At 32.9% G+C, this 12,630-nt stretch overlaps 1 pseudogene; it reads left to right on the top strand.

Annotated features, from left to right (window-relative positions):
- The first annotated feature begins 5,290 nt into the window (after positions 1 to 5,290).
- Positions 5,291 to 5,389, top strand: LOC132267975 (small nucleolar RNA R71; annotated as a pseudogene).
- The last annotated feature ends 7,241 nt before the right edge of the window (positions 5,390 to 12,630 follow it).

Here is a 12,630-nt window from a genome sequence, read left to right as displayed (position 1 = left end):
CTTCCGGTTGACTCAATCTTTATCACCGACAAGTAAAATAAAAAATATATATTTTAGTTGAAAATAAAAAAAAAAATTTTGAAAAAAATATTTTACGTCCAAATAAATGGAGCCGAAATCAGAAGAATTCATCAAATTTCTCTCTATGAATCGAACCAAATGCTTCAAACAACATCAAATGTTTGAAAAATGGAGCAAAATAAAACAACATACCTGGCAGTTGCTTATTTGACTGTGTAACCGTCAATAAGAAGAGAAAATATATCAGCAAAATCAATTTGCGAAACAATGCCAAACAGTGACAAATGAAGAATGTAATTAAATTCCAAATATATTCATAATATATATATATATATATATATATATATCGTACTTATATCTCTTGTGACATAACGACAAAGTACGTCTTCGATTCTGTAATGCAAAAAATAAAAATAAATGAAATGAAAGAAAAAAATTAGTGAAATGATTAATTTGATAATTGAATGTCTTAGTTAAATGGTATGGATTCATTTCCGTCTTAAGCCTAAACAATGACCTCTTCTGGCTGCAAAACTTGCTGATGCGACCGGAGGGCGAGAAGGTGATGAATGCAACATCTACATCACAAAGCACAGAGATTTCATGAGCTTTTCTCGTCAGGCTACTACGTCATTTGGAGAATGTCACTCCGGTTTAAATTCTCCCGACCTTCTCCACCCTCCATCAAAGTTTACAAAATTAATGCTAAAGCAATAACATATTAGGATTTTGGTGTTTTAGTTTATGAAATGATGTTATAGTATCTTTAGTACTATATATGAGGCATTCAAGTAATTATGCAATAAAAATGGGGCAAGGCCGGAGTACCTATCCGGGTTTCTTTTTTCTCGCTTGAATTTTTATAACCTTTAAAACCGAATAATTTGTCATCCTTACTCAGGTAGTGCAGTGGAGTGGGCCCACTGCACTACATCAAACGACTTGAGATTGTTAGACTAAAAATCTAGGTTTAAAAAAAAAAAAAAAAACAAAAATCAAATTCAAAACATTTAAAAATTTTGGGGACTTATTATAATAGTTTATTAAAAAAAAAATATGAATTGGCCAAATATAGCTGGTTATAGCCATTATTGCCTAAAAATTACAAAAATGCCTTCTATTTTGATCAAAAGATCCTAAATTGCATCAGATAAGCTCATACTTTCTTTTCACTCAACTCATTTACAGTGTTGCGATTAGGCACAGCCGTATTGGCAAAAGATCTACATAGACGCGTTGAAATTATTGAAGATCTAACTAAATTAAAGATTATACCAAGAATCAGACAATAAATGGAAGGAAATCGGACATCAAAATAATCCACCACTGAGAAAGATTGAGAAATCCAAAGATGTACAAAGCAATTTATGTGTATAAAAGACCAAAAGTTCTTTGCTTAATTATATTTCCTTACTTTGTGGAATCATGCGTTTAGTACGTAACGTTTTAATTTTTTATTTTTGCACTTTCAAATAGGAGAAAACATGATTTTGAATTTATTTTTTAAAAACTAACATGAAACATTTTCTATTTTTACTTCCGCAAGAAATAAAAAATATAATTTTGTTTTTGCTCTTTGCTTAAGTATATTTCCTTACTTGGTCGAATCATGCGTTTGGTACGTAACATTTTTGTTTTTTATTTTTGTACTTTCAAAAAGGTGAAAACATGATTTTGAATTTATCTATTAAAAACTAACATCAAACATTTTCTATTTTTACTTTCGCAATAAATAGAAATATAATTTTGTTTTTTCTAATAGTCAAAACAAAAAACAGAAATAGTGTTTATTAAAACCATTTTGTTATCATAATTTTGAAAGCAAAAACAGAAAACACTGTTTAGTAACACAGTTGTAAAACCTTTTTTTTTTTTTTTTTTCCTTCTTTTATTTTTGATTTATCTATTAAAAACTTACCGTCAAATCTTAGCCGTACATGGTTTATTTAAGCCAGAGAATTTGGGGTATATACATGAAATACATTTCGGTAAAAAAAAATACAATATCGAATTTAAAGTGACACATTCTAACAATACCAAATAAATGAATATAAAATACACCCAATTTAAAGTCATAATTTTTTATTGAATCACGAACTTCTTTTTCTTCTATAGGATTTATATTTTCTCAAAAATATTCAGCATGTACAATGCCCAAAAAAAAAAAAAGGCATTTTCAAAAAAGGCATGTTCCAAAGATGTTTTGGAAACGACTTTTATATGTTTTCTCTTTTATTCATTAATTTGAGAAACATTTTGCATTATGAAAAAGTAAAAACACGTTATTAAACACATTTTCTACTTTGGTTTTGCCTTTTGTAGGAAATGGAAACAGAAAATAAGAAATATTTCTTGTTGCCACAATTTTGAAAATAGAAAACAATAATAGTGTTTAGTAATTCATATTTGTTACAAGATGTAATATTTTAAAATTTTCATTTTATTTTTGATTTTTTCATTAGTACCATAAAATCCTTACAATATATGCAATGTATGAAGTTCAATTATTTCACAAATATTAACAATACCCAATACATGATGATAAAATAGAATATTAATTTAAAATTATAAATTTTAATAATACACAATACATAAGTATGAATAAGATATACAAAGACAAAAATACTATAGCCAATTCTGTATATAAATACATGTATATGGATTATGTTTAACATTATTATGTGATATATAATATATTTAACATAGTCTATTATAAATAATTTTCAAATGTTCAATAATGTATCATATATGTAATAAAATATATAATGCATTATAATATTATAAATTAATAGTTTTATAATATAATATTTACATATAATATAATTAATAATATACATGGTATGAAATAATATAAAAATATCTATTGCGTAATAATTTATTAATATTATATTTATTAAATAAATAAATAATATATATTAAATCATAAATATTTTTGTCTAAAAAATTATATAATATATTGTATATTAAATATATACTTTTTTATTAAATAAAAATAATAATTTAAATGGTAATATAATATATTATTATTTTTAATTAATATTTACTATGTAGAATTAAATATATAATATAAATTTTGTGTGAAATAAATAGTGCTCGTGTAATAATATTATAATAGTTGTGAAAACGTTTTTGCGCTATAGTGTTGTAAACACAAGAAATAGTTTTTTTTATGTTTTCTCTTGTCTTCACAAAAATAGAAAACGTTTTCTATTATAGAAAAATAAAAGGGTTAATTTCACTTATACCCCCTAGGTTTGGCCAAATAATATATTGAAACAACTTTTGAAAATTACTATTACTCATATTATTGACCTTAAGGATTTCATTCAAAGACAATTTAGATGTTTTGATGATCGATAACAAACCATTAATGGTGTTTAAGGACTAATGTTTACATTGAGTGTTATATATAGATTATTTTTCACATTCAAAGAATGACCTCAATGAAGTAATAAAGATCATTCCAAGTATTCAATTAGTCAAGATCACATCAAAGAAAACAATGGATACAAAGAAGACTTGAAGTTGCAAGGAACAAAATGCAAAGTCCATTCAAAGATAGCTTAGATATCAATGATTAAGAAAACAACTCAAAGAAAGAAAGAAACAAGGAAGCAAGAATACCTCGAAGCATATACGATCATGGACAAAGAATGAAGAAATGGGTAGATAGAATAATGAGTATTTAGGATTCAATGTCAAAGTATTTATGAATCCATTTGAAACTCATCTCTATAAGATCATACATATCATTATTATCATTCATGAGTTTCTTTATCCATTAGCAATAGACTATATACTTCATTCACATATATAATTGACGTATGGAGTTTTTGCTAAAGAATGAGTTAGTTCAAGCTTGCATAAGTTTTGAAAGAACCGAACACTTGAACTAAAATGCTAGGACTATACACTTGAACTAAAATATGAATTGGCCAAATATAGCTGGTTATAAGCCGGAATTTGCTTAATTGCATCCAAAAGTGGAAGATTGACTTTTATTTGCCTAAACACATCCATAATTTCATTTGCTTTGGCCTTTTGCTTGTCATTTGAAATGGATCCTTTTAAGGCATCCGAAAATGGAGCTCTTAGCTCAAAAACCTTTTCAGACATTTTCTTTGAAGTCTATTCAACACAGGAATTTTTGAAATCATGTTGCAAATCTTTCTTTTCAGAATCATTTTTCCAGATATTCTCATTCGAAAAATCATGCATATGCAATGAAGGAGGAATATGATGTGAAACGGGACGGGTGTCAACTTGTGGTTGTATCAGTTCACTCTTTTCATTGGACATACCCACTCGGTTGTCCACAATCTTCCCACTTCTCAAGGTAGTCACCGCATTGACATGCTCTATTGTGTGACCTTCTGATGAGGAATGAGTCTCCACAACACATTATTGCTTTGGTGGGGCATTCAAAGGCATTTTCCCTTTCTCTCTAGCATTCAAAGTACTAGCTATTTGCCCTACTTGGGTTTTTAGCTTAGCAATGGATTGAGAATGAGAATGAAGCAATTGAGTGTTAGCCTCTAGAGTGCCTAGAGCGGTCAAAACTTTCTCTTCAAAAGCGGGACTCCTAGCATTTCCTTGAGAATATGACGGTTGATTAGGAAAATGAGAATTAGAGAATTGGTTTCCTTGTGATTGAAATGGTCTATATCCTTGGGAACCTTGGCTTTGCATCGGAGGTGGAATATATTTCCCTTGGAAACCGCCTTGGGGAGGGTTTGAGCCTTCCCCTTGGTTTTTTCAAGAGAAATTCGGGTGATTCCTCCAACTAGGATTATAATGATTGCCATAAGGATTGTTCCCTTGATTAACAAAAGTTGCATTAACTTGTTCATGATGCTCACTTTGCACATATCCATGGGGACAATTGGAAGTAGAATGTAAAACACTTGAACAAGTCATACATGTCACATTAGATGTATGATGGGAATGGTTAGGGATAGAAGAAACTTGATTTGCTAAGTTTTGGTTAATCAAGAATTGATCAAACCTTTGAGATAAGGATTTCATCTCGGCAGCTATTTTATTGTAATGGTTGACTTGATGTAAGCCAATACTCTTTCTTTCACTTGAATTCCTACCATTCTTGGAAGATAAAGTTCGATGCAAAGAATTCTCACTTATGTTCTCATAAAGACGCCACACGTCATCCTCATGCCTATTAATGTAAAAGCCACCCATGGAAGCATCAACCATGCCCTTGTAATTGTCTGATAAGCTCTCAAAGAAATATTGAACTAATTGCCATTTGGGTATGTCATAATATGGACACTTCCTAAGCAATTCATTGAATCTTTCCCATGCCTCATGGAACGTTTCCCCATCCTCGTGTGAAAACTCTCGAATTGAGGTTCTCATGGCATTGGTCTTAGAAACCGGATATTACTTCTTCAAGAACTCTTGTTATATTTCTGCCCAAGAAGTTATTAAAAAAGGTCTAAGATTGTTAAACCAATATTTTGCCTTGTCTTTAAGGGTGAATGGAAAAAGTTTATGCCTTAAGACCTCTTCTGGCATATCCGTGTATCTTACGATGGAACATACTTCAAGAAACTCATCCAAATGCTTGTAAGGTTCTTCACTTAGAAGTCCATGATAGTTAGGAAGCATTTGAATGGTTTGTGGTTTGAACTCATAGTGGTGTGCTCTAAATGGTGGCAATTGAATGCATGTGGGTGCATTGTATTCATTAGGCACATAGTGATCTCTTAAAGCAAGGGGAGGATTAGCAATTAGAGATGCAACATGGGCACCTTGATTGCCTTGAATGATGGAAGGTGGTGGAGCATAGATTGGCTTTGGCATTCCAAATGGAACTTAGCCTTATTGTTGTGGTGGATGAACAAATGGCCTCGGCATGCCTAATAGTACTTGCATGTTATCATGATACACAATGGGGTGGAGCATGCCTTGTTAGTCTATGTGACCAAGGTCTTCCACATGGTCCTCATTATGTCTTTCCATTGATGAAATGGATTGACTAGAACTACCTCTTCCCCTAGGGTTTTGAACAATGGATTCAAGATGAAAATTTAAAGGGACAACAGCTGGTCGCAATGATCTACAACCATGCATGCACAATGCAACACAACAAGAAATAATGACAAACACTTCACCTTCACAACAAATCAGCAATTAATAAACTTCCTCCACATACAATGTTCCCATACTCCCATGCTATCAACAATATGCAAGAAAGTAAATTGCCTCCGCGTGGGCTCACGATTTATCTAAGAATTGAAATTCAAGCCTTCACGCAGGCCAACGATTTAACTAGAGATTGAGTTAAGAAAGAGCTCACAAAGGGTCCTTTAGCACCTTCAATTTAATTTCGATTTTTAACCTTGCAATTTTTTTTAATAATTTTAGCCCTTTTCCTTTGCTTTGCTTAGCTCCTTTGCTTGGATGCTCCTTTGCTCACCTTCTTGCTCAATGCACCTAGTCAAACAAGAACCAACACAATAAGTAACAAAATGAAAACAAAGTAAAGACACGATCAAAAGAGTACTAATTCCTAATTGATTCCACAAATACGAAGTTGCCTTCAATCAATCCCCAGCAACGGCGCCAAAAACTTGGTGGTTTGCCACACACCGACCCAAAGTTAGTGCATCAAAAGATGATGGCGTAGAGCTATGATGAATGTGGCCAAGTTTTACATTTAGAAATTGCCACTACTACTTTTTACTAAAAATATAGCTAGGGTAAGTAGGGATCGTCCTAAGGGATTGGTGGGTCGTACTAGGTTGAGGAATCAAGATTAGGGTTAGTAGGTCGAGTGATTAAAAGATTGGTTGGTGGTTGAATTACACTAAGATGCAATTTAAACTAAAGTAGGCAATTACATGTAATAGAGAGAAAATAAGAGAGAAATCTTGGGGTTTAGAGATCACCACTAAGCATAGCTTTTCTACACCCTTAATGAATGATTAATGAGGGGGAAAAACATGTATTGCAACAAAGTGTGTGTGTGTGGTTGTTTCAACCAGCCATTAATCAAATATTGTCTAAGCAACATGGTGGATAACACAACATATCAAATTAAACCATTAATCCTTTCTTTAAGCTCACAACCAAACACTTCACAAGGTTAGAGATATATGTTACTTGCTTTCATAAGTATGGAACATCAAACAACAAGCATGGATTGTCCTCCCATTTAACATCTAAACTACAACTACACTACAATTAAGCTAATGATATAAAATTAAACTAATTAAACTAAGGGAGAGGTACAATCCATCAAGAAATGAGTATGAACCATCAAATAAACAACAAGAGCATTCCATTAAGCACTATGTCTTGACAATCTCTAGATCTATATCATTAATACACATAGAAATGCATCAATAGCACAAGAAATAGAGACAAACACATGAACATCTATTCTAGCATACATAGACATATGGATAGAATGAAATGATCAATTGGAAGCATTAAACCATACAAATCATTGAATAATCAAGATCTATATATAAAAGTGTCAAAACATGTATCACAATACAAATCCTCTCAAAAATACATAAATCAAGATGTAAAAAGCATGCTTAGGGCTAACTCTAGCCCCAAGAGGATGTCTAGCCACTCATGGATGGTATCCTCCAACCCTCAAGGGCTAACTCCATGGTAGAGATTGTTCCTCTTCTTGGTTGATGGAAGAACTCCAAGCTTGTATCTTTAGCCTTCTCCTCTCCTTTCTTCCTTGCTAAGATATGAAAATTATGCCTCTCAAGTATATCCAAAGTCTCTAATCCTCTCCTCTAAGTATATCTCAAAACGTGGTTCATATTCCTTATATAAGTATGTCAAATATCACCCCAAATGAGTTAGGCTCGTACACCAAATATTCCTCCAATGATTGGATATGAGACAACTTTTAATGAGCTGGAATTTGGATTTTCTCGGGATTTGGGAAGTTCGATCGATCAAACTTGTGGTGAGATCGTTCAAACATGGCTGAGATCTATCAAATTGAAGCTGGATCGATCCTCTATGGCGGCGCCTTTTTTGATAAAAACAAATCTGAGATATTTTGAAGTTATTTTTGAAAAAAAGACAAAAGTGGTTGGTAAGGTGGTACAGCTGGATAAGATCAATCATTTGGATAAGGACAAGATGGTTCGAGCGATCAGAGAATCAAGTTGGATCGATCAAACTTTGAGATCTTTGAATAGGGACAAACATGGCTCAGATCCATCTTGAAGTGTTGAGATCGATGAAAGTCGGATCGATCGTCGAAGTTGCTGAAATTCCACCCTTTTGCTTCCTTTTGCTCTACTTTGCTCATTTCTTTGATTCATCCCAGAATTGCTTCATTTCTGCTCTTATTTGGCTGAGTTAGCTTATTTTAGGGATAAGTACCTGAAAATAGAAATAACACGAAATCAATGTAAAGCGAAAAAATAAGATAGATAAAGGTTCTAGAATACCCAAGCTTAAGGGGTTTAAATGCGCATTTTTCAGCGCTCATCAGAGCTTATATTGGATGAGGCCAAGAACCAATATTTTTTCCTATTGAGAGGGTGTTCCTTGTATACCTTGTGTTTATTGTATTTGTTTGTCAACATTGATCTTGCTGTGATTAAAAAACCACACCCCCCCTAGCACGCCTGCCCACCCACTTGTACGCTTAGTCCAAAAGATTTGTTCCCCTATTAAGAATTAAAGGTCAGAATGTACACCTTATGGAAAATAGCATCATTTGGTCAAGGGGGGTAAAAAGAATTTTACCGAAGAGGCTGCGGATATTTTCGTTTGATCCAGGATGACCCATTAGGCTGTTAAGCCAATTGGGTATCAAAGAAGAATCGGTCATTGTGACCAATTTCAATTATGATCTTAACAGTTTAGGCCTTTAAAAAGTTTGGTCGGCCCTCAATTTTAAAGAGCTGGGGGAATAAAATTTTAAATTCGGCCACTTAGTAATGCTCTTGAGTAAAATCAGAGTTAAAATGTTCAAGTGTTGGTGAGGTGCTGAATCAGTATTTTGAGGTGTCGAACCTATAAATGGTTGAAATTCAGTTGTCGATTTACAATAACAATTGATCTATATTTTGGTACAACAATTATCAGTGATTATCAGTAGTTTCAGTCAGCCAAAATGATTAATAGAGTTTTTAGAAAACTTGGGACACGTGGCAGGAGGTGCTGAAGCACATAACAGAAGTTGCTGATGAAGACATAGACTTGCATTTGAATTTGAATTCAAATTTAAATTATATTTGAATTCAAAATTGAATTGTATTTGAATTCAAAATTAAATTGTATTTGAATTTAAATTGAGCAGTTGGTTACATCTAAATTATATTTGAATTCAAATTTGAATAGTATTTGAATTCAAATTCAGCAGTTAGTTAAAATCGCCATATAATACAATAGAATAATGTGCATTTAACTTCCTTTGTTTTCTTGTACACCAGAGGGGCATTAAAGTGGGACAAGAACAAAACCTGGGCAATCATTTCTGCTCGACCCTAATATTCCATTTTTAGAAATGAGAAAGAGGTTCTAAATATCATTTAGAGAAATAGGTTCCCACTTGCTTAGCTACAGAAGAATAGTTGTTAACCACCTTGAACCACGTTGAAGTCCAACTATAAAAGGCATTGGATAAGATTGTGCAAAATGTCCTTGGCTAAACAAATCTGCATTTTCTTACACAATGTGGTTTTTTTTTTATTTATACTTCTTTTCCATAGGAGTAGTAGTAATGTTAGTGTTGGAATACAATTCCTATCCTTGTACTTGTTCTCTTATACGAGGATTCTTACTTATGAAATAAATCTAGGCTCTAGGATTTCACTGTCTCCTCCAACGTTTATTTTATAAGTTATTTTGGAATTGATGAATGCTTGTGCATTTTTTTTTTGTTTTTCTCCCTTCATCTATTCTTCCATTGATGTTGAAAGTCCTCTTTGTTACACCACACACATGCATACATACACAAACATAGAACGAGATGGATACACACCTGACCACAAAGATAAAGAAAGAACTAGAGAGAGAAAGAAAGAACTAATTAGTTGATCTTTCCAAAATAGAGAGCTAGAAATGGATACAAACTTTTACCAAGAACTTAGTCAATTTTTCGAGTATGAAGACCACCAAGATGAACAAAAGGAGTGTGATTTTGGGAATTTTTTGAATAAAGGGTCAATCGATTTAGGGGAGTGAAGGCAATAAATTTGTGGATTTGGGGAAATTAGGTTAGATTATGTTTGGGTGTGTGTGTTGGTTATATGGTGCTTGGGTCCAATGGTAACAAAAAAAGGCATTATTTTCCTTTTATATTCATAAAGGTGCTGTTTACACCCTTATTTTCACCCAATGGAACAAACAGACACGTAGAGAGAGTTTTAGGTCAAGCCAATTTCTAATACAAGGAGGAGTTCTTATCAAGATAAAATTCAAGGAATTTCAATTTGAGGTGGCTTTTGGTTTTTTATATAAAATCAGTTTGTCCAATCAAATGAAGACACGTGGGGCATGTTTATAGAAGATCTATTCTATACAAAAGCAATAACTGATTTAAAGAAGCCCATGAAGATAGGGACTTTGAGAGTTGAATTGATATAGGAGTCCACTACAAGAAAAGCCACGTGTAAGGAATTTGAATGGGTCAAAGGAATGTGTTGACTATGTGAATATTAGCATATTGGAGTGCCTAAAAAACATGGAAGTCGGTTTTCTTCAAAAACCACGATATAACAAAGCTCTAATAGTTATAAAGTGGGCCATTACTACCACTATCCGAAGAAGAAGGAGATGGCCATTGCTCAGACAAAAGAAATCATTATTGTGATGTTTCCAAATTTTTGACATTTTTTTTTTTTCGAAAATTTTGTCACAGCAAGGGCATTTTCGTCTTTTGCCGTTTTGCATACCGGACACTGTGTAGTGTACCGGTTGTGCCCGAGAGTTTTTTGGGACATTTCATTGAGTCCTAAATTCCTTGAAATGCAAGGGTGATCATTTTTGCATTTTTCAGTTTTTCGGGCCGGATGGTCCTGTGTGGGACCCACTACCGGAATTGTCGAGTACGGGGGGCTTTAGTTGGATTCATTTGCATCATATTTATTTTATTTTATGTGTTTCAAGTGTTTGTGAATTAAATGTGTATTTATGTGTGTATGTGGTATAAATTGAAAACAAAAGAAAAAGGAAAATAAATTTAAAATAGGTGGGACCCACCATTATCACACAAAAAGCTATGAGATCACATGTTTGGTCTCATTCTCCTCCCTTCCTCCCGGCACCATCTCTCTCTTTCTCTATTTCTTGCTTTTTCTTTTCTTTTTTCATCTAAACCTTCAAGCTTAGATTATTCCTTCAATATTTGGTATTTTTGGAAGCCGTTTGCGGTAAATTAGAGATCACAGTGAGATCTATGAGTTGATCAGAGCAATTTCTTGTTTGGTGCACTCTAGAGGATTCGTGATTTAGGGCATAAATTTGGGCTTTTTACATAAATTAAGGTAGGGGTTTCTAATTCCCAATTTCTTGTTCCTTTGTGAGCCAATTTCTTGTTAATTGTTGCTAATATGTTTAATTGATATTAATTAACCCTATAATGATTTTAGCATGGTGTATAAAGTTTTTGGTTTTATGTATTAACTGATGTACATGAAAAACATGCTTAAGTGTTGATTTCCTATGCCTATTGTATTACTAATTGCTATAAATGATGTATGGAAGCATGTATAATTTTTTTTTAGAATTTTTTGTGAACCATGCCTTATTTCAATTGTTTGCCTTGAAAATGATATAATTGTTGTAAGAGAAAGTTTATACTTATATGTATTGATGGTATTATGTGAGAAACATGCCTAAATGTTAATTTCCAAGCCATGGTGTTTATTATTTTCTTATAAATTTCTATGAAGAAACATGTTAAATTGTGAAGTGTAAATCTCCTCTATTTTCATACTATTGATAAAAAATATATATATGGCATGCATCCATAGCATTGGGTATGAAGGAAAAGGGGAAAGTGTTTTGAAATGAAAGTGAAAGGGATTTTTGGGAAGAAATTTTGATAAAATGGTTTTTGAGAAATGATTTTTCCATAGCATGGTTGAGCTATCAAAGGGCCGTGGTGTTAATATAACCTAGAGGGAACTAGGGAGATTGCCATAGCATGGTTGAGCTATCTGGCACCAAATGACGCCACGGAGGTACCAATGGTCAGGGACAGTAGCCAATCCTTCTCATGTGTTGCCGCGAAGTCACCAACGGACAGGTTATATTAATAGTTTGAAAAGTGATGGATTTGGATTTTGAAAATGGGGAGTGACATTAATGGCATCACATATCATGGCACGACATTGTTATTTTGGAATTGGAATTAATGTTGTATTCCATCCAGACATAGTTTGACCCCGCTTCCTATTTCTATTCATTGTTTGGATTCACGGGGTCACAAGAGGTGTGTCTTAAGTACCACCTACTGAGCTTTATGCTCACCCTATTATTTTAACATTTTTCAGCATGTGGGAAAGAAATGGCAGATGACTTTCCACTATATGCCTAATTTGGATTAGAATATCATTTTGTAATTTTTGTATCCAAGTCTCACTATTTTTTTTGTAAAGCTTA

Source organism: Cornus florida, unplaced genomic scaffold (assembly GCF_030987335.1).
Source record: "Cornus florida cultivar Cherokee Brave unplaced genomic scaffold, ASM3098733v1 CherokeeBrave_3.0.0_Hap2_Chr07, whole genome shotgun sequence".
NCBI classification, from domain to species: domain Eukaryota; kingdom Viridiplantae; phylum Streptophyta; class Magnoliopsida; order Cornales; family Cornaceae; genus Cornus; species Cornus florida.
This window is presented reverse-complemented; position numbering and strand designations above follow the sequence as displayed.